This window comes from Chinchilla lanigera, unplaced genomic scaffold (assembly GCF_000276665.1).
Source record: "Chinchilla lanigera isolate Chin_1 unplaced genomic scaffold, ChiLan1.0 scaffold00004, whole genome shotgun sequence".
Lineage (NCBI taxonomy): Eukaryota > Metazoa > Chordata > Mammalia > Rodentia > Chinchillidae > Chinchilla > Chinchilla lanigera.
Window position 1 is genome coordinate 10,736,924 of NW_004955405.1, and position 17,586 is coordinate 10,754,509.

Here is a 17,586-nt window from a genome sequence, read left to right on the forward strand (position 1 = left end):
GCCCCCCGCCGGGTCCTGGCCCGTCCGCCGGGGCGCGCGGGCTCTGCCGACTCGTCCTCCCGGACCCCCGCTCTGCCCACCCTCGGGTCCTCAACCCGGCCGTGCCGGCCCCCGGTAGCGCCCGCTCCCTCTCACTTTTCAGGCCCCCACCCCACTTCCTCCCTCCGCACCCAGCGTCTCCCCCTCCCTATCTTCCTTCCTATCTTTCTCATCTGCTTTCTCCAGGGCCTCCTTTCCCAGGATTAAGCTTGACCGCAGCACATTTCCCTAGGTCGCCTGCATTCTTTCCTGGAAGCTTTTATTAGAGTGCTTTTGCCCTGCGCACCTCCAGCATCCATCTGTCACAGCGCTCATCCCCTTGACACCAGCCAAAGAACGGACCCCAGAGAGCCTGACCGCTGTCAACCTGACCTTCACTCTTCTCTCCATTCATTTCCCGCTTTCTCTTGCGCAGGTCTGTGCGCTCCCTAAATCTAACGCGAACGGCGCCAAGCAGCAACAAATACAATCGGCACCCACTGTTCAACCCGCAGCAAAGCGGCCTCACCCCTGGCCGTCCAGAAGTGCAAGCCATTTCATCCACAAACTGGGGAAACAATACAACAAAGCAGTCTCAACTTTTTCTTTTCTGTTTTCTTCTCTCCCCGCCTCTCCCGCTTTTCTTCCCTCCCTTCTTTTCCTTCTTCCTTCTCCTTCTTTCTGCTATTGTTGATGGCTCGGCTCCCCACAAATTTACAGAAAAATGCATTGACAGTACTAACTGTAAGTCCTTTGGCAGCTGCCTCAGGACCTCAATGAGCATATTTCTAAAGAAGATTTTACGAAAGTTCTCAATAGCCAAAGAGCAAAAAATTTAATTGCACATAGGTTATAATAGCAAAATATTGCAACAATTTGTATAGTTTCGATTTTTGAAAGGTAACATACCGATCCAAAACAGAGAAGAGATTCCACATGTTAATTTTTAGGTTGATGAAGGGACGGCGTATTTCCTTCCTTGTCCTATTAGTTATACATAAAGTTATGTTCTTGGCTATTATCCATTCTATCTCGACTTTGACAAAAAGTGAAAAAAGTAAAAATTCTTCCAATTATTTTAGAAAACATGCTTTTCAAAACCCTTTTGAGTGAAAAATAAAATTTCATCCTCTTCAGAAAATGTATAGGCTTTTAATCTACAGCCAGACCAGAGATCTCCAATGTCCCTTTCAAGTTAGCAGTCATGCAAAAAAGGTCAAACCTGCGTATTTCTGGGAAAAGAGAATCTCCCTTGTATCTCTACCCAGGTCACTTGTCTTACTCCAGAGCTTTTTCCCATCTGTATTTTGTCTCACATTCAGGACTTCATACAGCCCTGACATAGCTTTCAGCTCCACAGAGACGGCCCTCTTCTCTCCCCGGTTAGGTACTCCCGGCTTTATCATAATCTCCAGCTCCCTGCAGCCTGGACAGAAGTTCTTTTTTTAGCTTTATTCCTTGTACCATTACCTTTTCCTTATCTTGTTATGTTCAGAAAAAAACGTGGCTACTTCAGCTGTAAAGCTAGAATAACGCTAAACACTTGACAGAGCTATTATGAGTGAACAAGATATGTTAAAGCACCTTTGGAAACTTTAATTAGTTGTACAGGTGTCAGTTTGCCTAATACAGTATTGAATTTTTTTTTATTGTTGTTCTTTTTACATAGGTCCCACTTACTTTTTTTTTTTTTTTGGTACGGGGAATCGAACTCGGGACCTTGCGCTTACCAGGCAGGTGCTTGTGCCGCTGAGCTATATCCCTGGCATTTTTTTTTTTTCGTCTTTTCCACTAAGGTTTGACATTTTTCTTGTAGATTGTTTCTCAGATTTGGAATCTTCCCATTTAAATATGATAAAAACCCAATACCCTAATGTCCTCTGCGGAAAGTTCTAGTTAATCCCATCTCCTGAGCTTTCCCAAACATATTTTTCTCATTACACCATGCCACCAACATACTGCACTCTATCAGTTAGTTGTAGAGCTACATTTCCAATATACTATTTAATAATCCTTCCTTATAATGCAGGCAAATGTACCAAAGAGACAAATTTGAAGAGGTCTGATCAAACAGAGAAAAGACAAATTATCTTCATGATAGTGCAATTTATATGCTTCCAAATCAACAGTGACCTGCTAATAATGCCCTTATCAGCAAAGTAAGAAGTGATTTCTTTATATACAATTATTTTATTTGATCTATCAAAGAGGGACACATATATTTAGAATTTTAAAAAAATCTGTCTATAAATATGTATAAAGAACATTACATGAAGGAAAGGACCCCTAGCTCTATGTATTTCTTTTCCAAATGTATATCACTTAGTTTGTTTGTATTTATTTATTTATTTATCTTTTCTTTTTAATCTTAAGGCTGAAGTAGAGCTCCCGATTAATTAGTGGGCCCTAAATAATCTATCAGAATTGGAATGCTATTAAGGGAGGTTTAAATTTAGGCTTTTACTAATTATATTTAAACTTTTGTTTTTGGTACCAGGAATGGAACTCATGATCTCAAGCTTGCCAAGCAAGCACTTATGCCATTGAGCTACATCCCAGCCCTATATATTTAATCTTTTAGAATCACATATGCAGGACTCATTCATATGCACAATTTGAGAGAATAGCAATAGATTCATGAGAGTATGGAACTCTGCCAGTTATCTTTTCTATGATGTCTATTTGAAACTAGAAAGTATAAGTTGACTCATTTTGTCCTTTGTTCTCATCCACCTTTGGAATTCCTCAAATTCTTTTCAGTCTGTTCGCTCACATAATGACAATTCGTGTGTTTTAGAAGTTATTGCATTCCAGGAGTTTGGGATGAGCCATTCTGCCATTTCAGGGATAACCTTCACTCCCTGACACTGGGAAACCTTTCTCAGACTACGTGGGAAGGGTGGGGCTGCTTTGATTAGAGGTCAGTAAACAAACAGCTTTGTCCAAACTTAGCAGCAGCAGTTAAGAACCATGTTGTAGCTAACCCAATTATTAGTTATGAGTTCATGATGGAAAGCATGGATTTTGTTATATTATTGATGACAAATGATAGAATTGGTTATCAGGGCTCCGGGAGCCGCTCTTAGAATTTTTTTGTCAGTAAATGTTTTCTGTATTTCTTGTTTATTACAAAGAATATTTTAAAGCAGTGGTCTTCAATCTTTTTGGCATAAGGGACGGGTTTCACGGAAGATGGTTTTTCCTACAGAGAGGGGTGGGGTGGGTGGGAAGAGAATGAGGATAGTTTGGGGTCCCCTTGACCTAGATCCCTGCCAGGAGCATGTGCAGCTCACAGGATTTGCTTGCTCACAGCTCACCTCCTCCCCTGAAACCCAAGTACCTGACAGGCCACTGACCTTTACTGTGTGTGTGTGTGTGTGTGTGTGTGTGTGTGTGTGTGTATGTGTGTGTGTGTGTAGCTTGTGTTTAAAGGATACAAATAAGTAACCCAATGAAGATATATGCAGGGCAAGCATTAGAAGGATCCTGAGCATGGGGCTTTCATCCCTGTAGAGCTGTGGTGAGTCCAACTCCCAGCACATGGATGTGTTCTTATTCACCTGTCTGGAAGCCCTTGAACGTAATCCTTTGAGTTTTTAATAGGGCTTCATATTGTTGGGGATGATTGATCGGATCATTCTTCCTTGGTCATTAATTCAACCTTCAGTCCCTTTCTGCTCCCATGAGCCGTCTTCTGACCCTCTGTGCACATAGACTGGCTCCCCTGGCATCCACGCCATCCTGTGGGCATCTAGGGGTTCTGCAAAAATCACCTCGTTTATAGAACCTCAGGTGTGGTTGAACAAGACTGTCCTATACCTCTGTCATTCTGAAGTTATTCTGGAGCTGTTTCAAGAATCAAGGGCCAGAGGAAAAATAACTTAACAAAAGATATTCTTAGTGCTCTGGTTCTGTGAGAATTACCAGGACTATAGGAGCTACGAGCCAGGAATCATGAATGGAAATCAAAATACAGATGCACCTCATTCTGCTTTAAGGTTATGTCTCAAAGAACCATTATAAATCGTAAGTGCTGTAAACTGAGAATGCATTTATTACACCTAATCTACTGAATACCATAACTTAGCAATAGTACTCTGTCAGAGAACTGGCTGTTTACTGTCATGATCACGGGGCTGTAGATTTTTTCTGCAGCCCAGCACTGCAAGAGGATGCTGTACTGTACTACATATGCTTCCTGGGAAAAGATCAAAATTCAAAATTTTAAGTACAGTTTCCACTGATTATATGTTGTTTTGCACCACTGTTAAGTTTGAGAAATCATAAATGAGGACCATTTGTTTACATATTATAATATCATGGGCTGCTGCTGGGTTTCAGATATAGATCCCTTACAGCAAATCTTGCGGCAGAGCATCTACATTTGTTGTGGCATTTATAGAACAGACATAACCAAAGTACTAATACAAACATGCCTAATGTTTGGAGAAGCCAGTGTGGGGTGGAGATGGATTTAAAAAATAATTAACTTGCCCTATGAAGTCATTATAAGCATGCTCTTATTCTTGTGCTAGATTTATTGCTCTTTCCCCTCCTTGTTCTATTGCTATTTTATCCTTCTAACAAACATGTCCAGAACTGTTCGGTAGGGAAATCAGCTAATGGTTAGTTAGGTCAGTTTCTCTTGAGGCCAGTCATTTCCCATAGGCATTACATTCTGAGGAGCTTCAACTCAATTGCTCAATCCATTTGATCATCAATATGAGGATTATCACAAGGCTTATTTACATGTGGTACCACATAACAACAGTATTATACTATACTGCAGTATGGTCATGATGCAATACAGTTTCACTACAGAGTAGATCAGTAAAAATTGTAGAAATATTTGCTTTGCCTTCCCGTCAGACAGAATCTACCCTTACCCATATAGAGCAGATATTATTAAGAACAGGTGCCATTACAATGGTTATTTCCACCTTTCAGATTACTTGGGGACAAAGCTAATTGCTTATTCACTCTCACAGCCCAGCTTCCACTGTATAGCAGACCCCCTATCCCTTCACAGGGAGGGACACATGTGGTATTTAAAATAGTTCCTATCCCTTCTAACTGTACTTTAGGCTATGTTTTATTTCACCCTATCCTGGAATTGGAGGCTATCATAGTATATTGATACAAATCACAAGTGCTCCAGACAGCTGTGAGTTTGGAAATGCACACAACTCTTACAGGTAGGGGGCACAATCCTCAGCACCTAGGATAAGGGACAATCACCCCATGGCCACTTCAGCCTCCCTTTGTATTAAGGACAGCCATGAGGCCCTTTGCGTCTTGGGACTTGTCCTTCCCCAAAGCTGGGTCTAGCTTTACTCAGTATCATTTGTAGAGTTGGCCAGGCCAACTTTGCTAAAGCCGCTTCATATTCTAGGCAGACTCCCATCCTTTGGCTTCCTTCTAGAAAAGAAGCTGCCTATTCTCAGTCTTAAATCATTTTTCCTCTGACTGCTACTCTTCATTAAAAACAAATTCAGCTTTCTTGGATTCAGGTGCCCTCACCTATTGCTGCTAGGTCCCTTCCCTGTCCTGTGGACCAGTGATTAATCCACCATGCATGTTGTTGCTACTCCACACGAATGACCAGAGTATAATCGGGATATGTGTTTTGCACCCAAACATACTGGGTACCTTGTTCTTGGCTTAGATGAATGGTCATCATACCAAGAGGTAATTTAGTTTGAGTATGGCAGAAGCCTCTCAAATCCTTGTCTCAGGGTGGGGTTACTGCTTAGAGAACTCTGGTCGACCAAGTGATGCCAACTGCTTTAATCCCATCGGGAAACTAGTGTTTTTCCCTTGTTCTGCTCAACAGCTTTCCATCCACAGAATGGTGATCTCTGCTTGTATGTTGCGTGCTGTCACATGTTGAGAGTGCTGGCTTTATGCTTTGCTCTTTATAACCAAGAACCTTTTTCAGCCTCCAGTCACCAAGGTTTATTGTTATAGTAACTGGCCAGGAGGGAGTTTGTACACCAGCCTGTTTGTAGTCCAGTGGGAAGAAAGTGGGATGGTACTACAGACTAGGATTTGAAGTGGGTGTGGAGGCAGAGTGGGGGTGGGGAACTGGGTGACAGAGAGGAGGTCAAAGTGGATTAGTAAAGTTAATCCAAACTCCTTGAAGGGTATGGTCCTCACGCAGACCCTTCATTACCTGGCCTTTGCCCACTCCTAACCTGGCTTCTGCCTGCTTACTATTCTCCTGGTCTGATAATTCATTTATTTATCCATTCAACAGACACTGACTGAGCACCTACGTGTGCGGATTCTGGTTTAGGTTTTATAGACACGCCCATGTAGTTGATATTTTTTCCCCAAAGTCTTGGTTCCTGCCACTTCCTCTTCTTGGACAGCTTCTTCCTAAGGTTTTCTGCTGCTGCTAGGCCTTCCTTCTCATTTCTCCTTTCAGCTTCAAACACCTGTGGGCCCAGGTGCTGCTTGAGTGCATAAGGAAAGAGTATTTCTATTGTTCTTCATCTCAGAGACTCATTTGTTTAATTCAGAACATTAATAATGTGCTCTGATCATTATGAATTTATATAAATTTAGATTTTCTATAAGTATGTTAATTTATAGAAATATCTAATTATTTATATATTGTTACACTGCCTTGCCTGGTCATTTGGGGAGGCAGAATGTCTCCACAAATGTTTGTTTAATGAATGAACAAGTTAGTGTAGCTGCTCAATAAGTATCACTTTATGAATAAGATTTCTAACAAGTCCTTCTAAATGTGGCCCTGCTGGATGCCTCAAATATTATCATAGAAGGAAAAGAGGATAAAGAGGAAGAGGGAAGGGAAAAGGAATAAAGAGGAAGTGAAGACTGGTTTTGAAGGAAAAATGAAAAATGTGGGAAAAGATGAGAGTGGGAAGGAAGGTGGAAGGAAGGAATGCTGATGAGGAAGACAATATCCTTTAGGACTTTCCAAAGTGTCAGGTGTTAGCCATCATCTGAGCACTTGCTGAAATTCAAATTACCGGTTCCTAACACAGACCTAAGGAGTCAGAACCTTGAAGGAAGAGCCCAGTGTTCCATTCTAACAAGCCCTCTGGCTCTAGTTGGTGAAAAAGGGCCTTTCCAATTCTGGAGGAGTCTCAGATAACGCCCCAAATTCTGAACAAATATTTTATATCTAGGAGAGTTAACATTATCTTGTCACTTTTTTAAAAATTTCACTGAATTCTATGGTTTCAAGAAATGATGCAGATAATTTATGATGTCATGAACAATTTTAGAATAAGTAAATTGGTGACTGTTATGATAAATAATAGGCATGCTTTGATGTTTATAACTTCTCATTAGTACAGTGTGGATGTTAAAGGGAGAGGAATCAGAATGCAGCTTAGTTTAATAGTGAATGTTAGACAAAATGCCAGTGTGATGATACCTTTCCTCTTAGAATTTATCATGCAAATCTCACACAAGGGTTTTCCCCAGATTTTTTTCTTAAAGGTGAGATAATCAGGGGAATGTGTCAAGTAAAAACAATTATAAGATAGCAAATTCTTTCCTAAATTTTAATTTGAATTGACTCAATAGTAAATTAGGGCAAAAGTGAATCAATTTTAGGGCCAGTCGTTTAAAAAAAGATGTCCTGAAATGTAGGAAAGTGTAATTTCCTAAGAAGTTTTTTGAAAGCAAGACCGTGACCACCCTGTTTTGTACTTAGAGATATAGTTTGGAGTGCTTCTAGTTCAAGGAATCTTTTTAAATAAATTTCTTAGATCACAGGTGTCTGGGAAATAATAAAAACATTTGGAAAGCAGTTGCAAGGATTAAATGAGGTGTACATTAAATGCATAGCACAGTTCCTAGCAAGTGGGCTCAATAAACATTAGAATGCATGATTATGCTTTCTATCTTATATCTAAGAGCAACTCCTCAGTAGATTTGCAGGAAAGATATTTAATGGCTGCTCGGTCTGTTGGCCATGCCAAGATATTTTTTTTTAAATCCTGGAAAGGAAGAGTAGGAGGGAGCCTCTAGCAGCAGGCTGGATCATCTCTCAAACATATCTCTGCTTTTTTTTTCCCCCCAGCAAATTTCTCACTCTTCGCCTCCTCCACTTTTTTTTTAATCTGAGGAAATGGACTTTGCATAGCTTTTGTCGTAACTTTGGTACCATAGACAGCCAAATGACTCACAACAAGATTTGACTGTAAAACAATTACTTTTTCAAGGTGTCTGCCACAACTTCATCCACACCAAGGTTCCCACCACCGGAGCTTCAGAAATGGATGCTCACAGGAGCCAAGGCAAGGCATCAGCGCTCACAGTGGGCAGTCTGTAGGGGTGTGGCTGCTGTCTAATACGTTTCAAGAAGTAGGTCATGATTTCATAACATTCATGCACCAAATCTTAGCAGAGTACACAGACAAAACATGATTTGAGATAACACTGGAAAGGAAAGGAAAACAAAAACAAACAGTCCCCCACTTCGTCTCCCTCAGAAGACGAGGATGCGAGGATACAGGCTGCCTTTTTTTTCGTATTGTATCACATTATCTCCTGTGGATTGTCTTAGAGTGGTTGCTGTTTGGCTAGCACAGATGACTTTTTGGCTTTTATAGTGCAATTTTAACACTGTTTTAAAAACTCAGAAAAGGTAGGTAAGATTGAGAAAATTAGATTTTGCATGTAAAAAATATCTGGATTTTGACTTGTCTTTAAAAAACAATCAAAAGATGGAACCATGCTAGGCACATATTCTGCCTGCTTCTTACGCTGGTCTAATTACACACATCTCCTCCCTTATCTGTCCTTCTCTGCTGGATGAGGCAGACATACGGCGGCTCAGAGACTCCCGAGTATTGGGACTGATAGCATCAAAGCAGAAGATCAAAGGATCTTATCATCATGCTTTTCAAAAATGTAACGTTGTACACATCAGCTATATTATAGACCCTGTGAAACCCCATGAAGAAAGGAATCCTGATTTTTCACTATCTTCTCCACTTTCAGAGGTCATGATGACCCAATGTCTATTATATCTTGACAGAATAAACATTTATATTCCACCACTAAACAAGAGCATGGTTAAGTATTTTATTCATAAATATTTTTAAAAATAGGATTCTTCAGCTGCTCCAATGCAGAGGTGCAACTCGTGGGCTCAGAGACTCCAGCATGAAGCAGCTAAGCCTTAGCATAAAAATGTCCAGTCAGCTCCTGCTTCACATGGATGGACCCCATCGCCAAAGAAGCTCTAGTTTATCTCAACAAACAGAAGGTCATTCCTGAATTTGTTGCTTTTGTCACAAGACCAAAACTCTTAGTAAAGCCCACACTTGCTGTATGTACTTCCGGGCAAAGTAGGGCTTTGTGGAAAAAACCAGCAAAGACAAATGTTCATAGACACAGATGAACTGCTGGCACCTAGCAAACCTCGCACATGAGTGTGCTCCCTGGCTCAGATCTAATTGGGATCCAAAAGAAGAATCCAGCTGTGACGACAAAGCAGGTACCTCCACCTCCCCAGGAGAGGATCGCCTCTGAGTTTAGTAATGAAAGTGCATATCCAGCCACCAGCTCCCACAGAGCGTGGGAAGCATAAAAATGATTTTTTGCTTCAAAGAGAAATCCTGGAATTCATTGCACTTCTCCTTTCAGCTACTTTTCACCATACCCGGCAATAACTGTGTTTTAAAGCTGTTATTCTGTCAGTGGAATATGAACTCGTCACCAATAGTTGGGGTAAATTATAGAGACTGAAAGTACTTGGCAGTTTCTTCCAGAGATTCTTTATCTTATCTCCACACTTATCAGCCAGCTCATCTGCCAGTTCTGACTCTCCGCTTGCTGCTCTTATCTTGTAAATGCGTCATCCTTGCTCTTGGTGTCCAGCGTCCCCTCCCCTTCCCCCCTTCCCCCACCTGTTCTCAGCCTGGTCCTGGAAGAAGACAGGACTTGGTATGTCTGAGTCATTGCCTGTCTCTAACCCAGTAGCTTCCCTTGGGTTCCACCCTCTGAAAGCCCTCAAAGAAAAGTCTCAATGCCTTTTACTTTTATAACTTTTTACTTTGAAGTAATTTTACATTTACAGATAACTTGTATAATTTATACAAAATATTTTCAAACACCTTTACTGTGCCTATCAGTTTTTTAACATTCTGCTACATTTGCTTTATTTCTTTCTCTCTCCTCTCTCTCCTCTCTCTCTCTCCTCTCTCTCTCTCCTTTTTCTCTCTGGATATATTCTACCTCTAGCTGAACCACTTCAGAATAGATTGCACATATCTTGAATTAAGCATGCAATGTGAGGAAAGCAATCAAGTTCAGATAATGCAACATCAATATAATACTTCAATCTATAGCCAATATTTCAAACTTATCAGTGATCTCCATTATGTCCTTCTTAGTATTTTTTTGTTTTCTCTCTAGTACAGAATCCAGCCCAGAATCATGGATTGCATTTAGTTGTCAAGACTCTTAATCATATTTAATCTGGATTAATTCCTCAATCTTTTAAAATAACCTTTATGACCTCAACCTCTGCTAATAATACAAGTTGGTTATTTCTATGGTGTCTTCCTCCATCTGAATTTGTATGATGTTTCTTTATGAATAGATTCAAGTTAAATATCCTGAGTTGCACTTTTCCTCTTTTTAAATGTCTTTCCTCACAGGCTGATTATCCATTTATTCTTCAATGGATCACAAACCTAACTGCACATCGGAATCACTGTAGAAGATCTGCACACTATTGGTCTCACTCAGTAGATGCTAATCTGGTAATCTGTGTGGAATTTTAGGATCTGTGTTTTAGTAAACTCAACAGTTGATTCTGATGTACATGGGCCAGGACTGAAAGCCACAAACTTCTCTCAGTGGGCACATTCTGGCTTCTCCTTTGATCTCTTTCCTCTCTGCCATTTTCTCTTTCCACTGCATCAGCCTTTGCCTGAGGTGGACTTCATCTGCCTGGGAAGACTTAGTATGCCAAAGAAATACTGGCATGTTAAAGAACCCATTTCAATGCATATGTTTTGTTTTGTGGCTGCATTTTTATGCATATAATTTATATTGTGACAAAATATCAAGAGTCTGTCTGTGCACAAAATGGAAAGAAAATGCAAATTGCCCAGCTAAAAGAAAATGAAAGAAAAGGGCTAGAAGAGGTCGAGTGAATTATAAGCTGTATGTATGCTCTTGGCACATGGTAATTCACTTTAGCTAGGAAACCGGGAAACTGCAGCCCATGTCAGAATTAGGCTTGAATGACGCTTATTATAAACCAGGGTCTTTAGAAACACATCCCTCCCACAGTATGTTACTTACTCCCTGCCTGGCCTCTTTTAAAGCATCAGCAGTCTGTTTATATATTATCCCCACTTACACAAATAGGCTACTAGATTTGGGGATTTTTTTCCTACATGGCTGCACTTTTCCTTCCAGGCCAGTGAAGAGGGATACTGTCCAGTCTTTAGTTCTAGCTACAGAACTGTGGTGGCAGTAGGATGTCTTCCTTGAGCACTTGAAGTGCCCCAATAAAAAGCGTACCCCAGACTCACAGGCAGTGGGGGAAAGTGAGACTTTTTTCTGTATTTGTCTCCTTTTCTGCACTTATTTGGAAACTCACACAGGACTGTGATCTCTTTGAAGGCCAAATGGAAGGAAATGCAGATCTGTGAAAGCCCAGACCAGCACTACAATGGCTATTCATGAACTGAGGAAATGCAGTTCCTCCCCCAGGGGAGGGGTGGGGTAGGAGGGGAAGGAGGAGGTGCACCTCCAAACAGGATTTATAGACATTTAGCAGTATTAGAAGCAGCCAGTTACATTTTTAAATGCATGTTCAGCATTCTATTTCTTCTAAAGCTTTTTCACATAATGTGGTGGCTCATCTGATTTCTACAGCTGTGTGAAGTAGGCAGGGCAGAAACGAGGCAAAGCCGAGGAGAAGCTAGTAGGGGCTGCTAATACTGCTGAATGCATACTTACCCTGCATAGGTCATTCACTAAGGACTTAATCAGATTTTAATCCTTGTGTCTATTTCATGAAACATTCGAGTACCATAATGATCCCTCTTTTAAAGAACCGAGTATGACTTAAGTTGAGTAACTAGTAAAGGACAGCACTCAGATTTAAACAAAGTTTTCTTGACACCAGAACCCTAGCTCTTCACCTCTGCCTCAGACCAACTGCACTGGGGTCCTATGGCCAAGAAGGGGTCCCCAAAAGACCTCTTTTGAGAGTGAATCACTCAAAAAATGCATTGGGTTTGGTCAGGTGACATTCAAACCTCAATTGTCCTCCTCTTGGAGGCCAGTTCTCTGCACTTAACTCTTTTCCCTGCAATTTTTGCTCGGTTTCCCCAACAGATAGACCTCCTGAAGGCCCTCACACCTCACTCATAGTGCAAACGAGTGGAGAATGGCTAGTTACACACTTGCACAATTCTGACCCCTGCAATTGGCCCTGTGCACCAGGACATGGTGCATTTTTTGGTAGGTTGACTGTATAGGGGACTCAGTCCAGCTCATGTTCCATCACCAAGTACAGTATTGTACCCATACAAAGGAACTGTGTGCCTGGAAGCTTCTTCTAATTAACACAAATTCCCTGTCTGGGCTCCATTTACCTACCCTGGATCCCATTCCTCAAGGAATATACACCATAAAGCAATTTCAGCACGATGCTGAAATTATGTGAGTTGATTTCTACATGACTGTTTAACTTTTATAGCACCATCCCCATCACCCTCCCTCTTTAACACACTGCATGAAGGTGCCATTAATGATGGGAAACGCAGGTCATCTGAGGAGAGGTGTGAGACAGAGACCAGATTTATCTAGATTAGTGCTTCTCAAACTTGAAAGTGCAACAGTGGACTTAGCTTAAAATACAAATTTCTGCTTGCCATATTCCCAGAGTTGCTGAGTGAATAGGTCTAAGGTACAGCCCAAGCGGTAGGATTTTTACAAAGTTCTGGATCTGGGATCCATGTCTGGAGAACCCCTGATGTAGGCAGTTCTTAACTCATACTAGAAACAAGCTTCCTATTTCATTAACTTTGTCCTTCTGAGGACTATACACCATATAATAGTATTTATAATAGTAATAGCAGTGGCTAACATTAATCAAATGTTATTTTGCTATTTTCCAGGTTTTACTCTAGAAATATGGGTTCTTTTATTTAATGTCCAGGGTTGTGGACATTAGAGGAGAGAGAGACAGAGGCAGAGTCAGAGACAGAGACAGAGACTGAGACAGACAGACAGAGAGGGAGAAAACAAGAGAGAGAGTTTTGAGGCCAAGTACTAGCCCAAGAATGCAAATATCCAAAGTCAGACTCCCCATAGTGTTAGGTAGGTAAGCAAGAAAAGAGATGGAAAAGGAAGAGAGGAAAGACAAGAAATATGCTGTTCCCAAGAGTACACTCAAGATAGTTTTGTAGTAACGTCAGTAAGGAGTGATTCCTGTCTTTCAAATCATGTTCTCTTTGGCATTTGCCTTCACTAATAGGTGCTATATGTAGAGAATAAGGTAACTATGAGTTTAGGTGTGAGTGTGTGTGTGTGTGTGTGTGTACTCTTCTTGCTTCATCAATTCCTAGTCATCTGATGCATTAATTAACATCTGTAAAACAGAGATGATGATCAGTGATGGTGATGATAAAATGGTAGATTCATCTGTGGCCACAGACTTCCCCACTGTGGTACTTAAGCTTGATTGTCACCTTGGCCAGCTTGTGTACTGCCCAAGGTAGTAGTAAAGTGCATTTCTGGGTGTGTATGTGTGGGTCATGGAGGTGTGACTTTGAGGTCTGCATCTGTTTCCTTAGCCTTTCCTTTCTGCTGCTGTTCCCCTTCTTTGCTTCCCTGTTGCCCTGGGTTGAGCAGCTCTCCTCTGCCAGGCCCTTCTACCATGCCATTTCTGTCGTGGAGCCAGATTACTGTGGACTGAACCCTCTGAAACTGTGAGCCAAAATAAGTGTTTACTCCTTCATGTTGCGGGTGTTGGGTATTTTGCCCCAGCAGTAGGAAAGTGACTAGTATATTCACCCAACATTTATGCCCATGTCAATGTTTTTTGGAAGAGTTTTGTGACATTTCTACCAATTTCCAACTTGAACTTATTATGGGTCTAGGACACTATGATCACTCCATAGGTGCTAATTAATGGCAATGTCATATCATTTCCAAACATAAAATTTTACCATTTCAGTTGTTATTCTTTCTTTTTTAGACTTATGCATTAGCTCATTATCTGTTACTATAATGAAACACTAAGTTTATTTAGCTCACAGTTCTGGAAGTTCAAAGGGCATGCTGCCAACATTAGTGTTAAGTCAGCTTTATTTAGGACTTCATTGTGGATGGTACCACAATGGCAGGAAGATGGGACAGAGGGACAGGCCATATTACCAGATAGGCAGTCTGAATCCTAGGGAGCAGTGGGGGCCTATTCTTTTATAACAATATTCTGGCAGGAACTACTCAGAGGTCCCATTAGACCTACCTAATCCCTTATAAAGCTGCACACACCCCATGACCTCCTAGTAGGCTCTACCTCTTAAAGATCTACCATTTCCCACCATTACCACACTGAAGACCAACTTCCAACACATGAATCTTTAGGGGTTCAAAAAGCATGCTTCAAAAAGCACGACAGATAATTTAATAATGTCACTAATTAAAATATCAAATAAAAACTAATAACCATTTCTCTGCTTTCCCCCATTCCATTCCATTCCATTCCATTCCACTCCACTCCACTCCACTCCACTCCACTCCACTCCACTCCACTCCATTCCATTCCACTCTATTCCATTCCATTCCATTCCATTCCATTCCATTCCATTCCATTCCATTCCATTCCATTCTATTCCATTCCCTCTGTTTAACTCCATTTGATTCCATTCAAGTCCATTCCATTTAACTCCGTGTAATTTCATTCCCATCAATTTCATTCCATTCCACTCTGCTCCATTCATGCCATTCTAGCTCATTCCATGGCATTTCACTCCATGCCATGCTATTCCATTCCATTCACTGCCCTCACTTCTGTTCCATTTGTTCCTTTCCACTTTGTCCCTTGCTTTTTATTGTCATAAGATTTTATTAGGTACCAAGCCCTATGTTCAAATGTTCAAAATGCAAACATCTTTCTTATGTGATACAGTCCTTAACCTGCAAAACTCAATCAGATTTTTCCTGTGTTCACCCAATAACAGATCACTCCAATCCACAGCTCACAGCTCATTTTGGTTAGTGAATTCAATATCCTCACAAACCAGATGCCCTGTGATAATGAAAACAGACATGCAGAGACTTTTTTGGGGGGCACAATTTCAAGAACTTAAATTAAATAATTTTTTTTTTTTATACTTTTCTAGGTGCCTTCTGTCAAGGAAGACTATCTTTTGAAATTGTTTTCAAAGGATGGACATTTTATATCCCAAGTGGCTCATTTTTATATTTCACAGTATCTAGCTACAGCTGTTTATAAATGACTGTTATAAAGTAAATGCTCTGATTTAGCAAAGATGTCTACACTAAGCTTTAGAGACACAGAAATCTATGGTTGTGGAAACTGTCTTTGGAAAGATCACAGCTTTTACATACTTGCTTCTCAGGACATAGTCAACATTTTGCCTGAGCTTTGAAAAAAAAAAAAGCTGAAACATGAGATAGTTGGCTGCATAGTCATCCTGACGTCCCATCTGGAGCTCCTACATACCAACGAGGATTTCATTCTAGGAAAAGACCTTTAAAAATCACCAGAGTGACTGATGTGATCCAAGGCTGAAAACTCATCTCAGGGCTGGATCATGTCAATTCAGTACAGTGCTGGATTGGCTCAACTGGTGGTGTGCCTGAAACAGAGCTCTGTAACTGGTTGTCTGGGACATATTCAGTGGAAACCAGTCAACTCTTAGAGGTGTCTCACCATGGTCAAGCCAGGGCAAAATACTTTTTGCTGAAATATACCCTCATAGTGTTCAGGCAGATATGATTTTATGATTGTTTTTATTTAATATATATCTCAATGAAGACTGTTATAAACTAATGTTAGAATGGAAATTCTCATTGAGGCACAATCAACCAAAATAAGCAGATGCTCCACCAACAGGCATTCATTTCCAAAAGTGGTGGATCTCACTGGGGTGGCTGAAGGGGTTCAGAAGCTGGAGAATTAGCGGGAGCATAGTGCCAGTTCATGACAGCATCCTTAAGTCATGGCTCTTCTGCTCCCATTTTCCAAGCCCAGACAGATCTGAAACCATAATTATTAAGCTCTGAGTAGTGGGTGGAAACCTAGGTGGTGAGTGAGAAGCTTTGGGCATATTCTCCTTTCTTTACTTTAAGCCCAAACTGGGTGGAGTGGTATGAGAGGAGAAACTAACTCTTACATCAAATTTAAAGTCTGAGTTGCTGATGTGGACCATTTTGCTAATGGATAGAGGTTGAGTGCTGAGTTTAAAGCCATATAAAGAGTTTCCAGAAAAGTAATGAGACCTTCCTAACTTCTATTCATGGGCAAAGAAAGAAATAGGTCACACAGAGAGGGAGGCTTTATGGTAAAAGAAAAGTGGAGGTAAAAATAAAGTCTCATGAGTTGTTCTGTACACTGGACATTTGTTTTGTGATCACTAATGAATTATGTGCTCACTAGCTGGGGTCCTCATGTGTGATTAGCTTCTACACAGTGTAAAAGATGTCAAAGGACCAAATGGATATTATGTTATTGAATACGGTTGGGTCTTTATTTTCTTTAAATTATTTGGGTTGCGTATTAGGAAATAGCTAAACATTGCTATTTGAATGTTCATGCAGTCAATTTAATTCTGTCTTCTATACAGAGCAGGAATTTTTTAATACTACAGTTTTTACAACCCTCCCTTCACCATATAAAATTGATGGATGGGTAAAGGATGAGTGGACTAGACAGGGCAAATGAATTTTGTTATACACTCAAATAATCTTTGCTTTATTATATTACTGAACTTATCCAAGGGGTCTTTTTTTTCTAAGTAAAATTGCTTTCACCTGAAGCATCCATAAAATACTTGAATAATTTTTGAATATGGAAATCTAAATGTTACTTTCTGTTCTTTGTTTTGGTGGTGGGAATTAGACCCAGAGTTGGCATATGCTAAGCACGTACTGTGCCACTGAAATATACCCCACTCCCCAAATGGGAACTTCTTGAATTTGCTATAATTACACTTCTGTTGTCTAAGTGGTGACCAAAAACTCTGAGGTGAAAGCAAAACCAAAGAGATGAGTACTCAAAACAGAAACGCTATGTGAGTGGCCTCCGACCACATCATAACCGCTTCTTAGTCATTTGACTGATGTCACCTTGTGGATTAAAGATCACAGGGAAGTCATGCACAGATCATGCAGGTGTAGAAATGCACTTGGCTTTTGCTGATCTTTGTGCTTTCAAATCAAGTATAGTGATTCCTGAATCCACTATTGATTTACAACTCTTTGCCCTCCCTTAGAATGTAAATAATTACGACACACATGCAAGATGATTTGCAAGGTACTGATTTCAATTCATATTTCCCGGTTTTAGGCAATGTGTAAGACCACCAT

The 17,586-nt window shown here is 40.6% G+C and overlaps 1 protein-coding gene across 2 annotated transcripts in view; it reads right to left on the minus strand.

Annotated features, from left to right (window-relative positions):
• The window catches only part of Ptprb (protein tyrosine phosphatase, receptor type, B), a 119,133-nt gene that overhangs the window by 89,147 nt on the left and 12,400 nt on the right, over positions 1-17,586 (minus strand). The window lies entirely within an intron of this gene.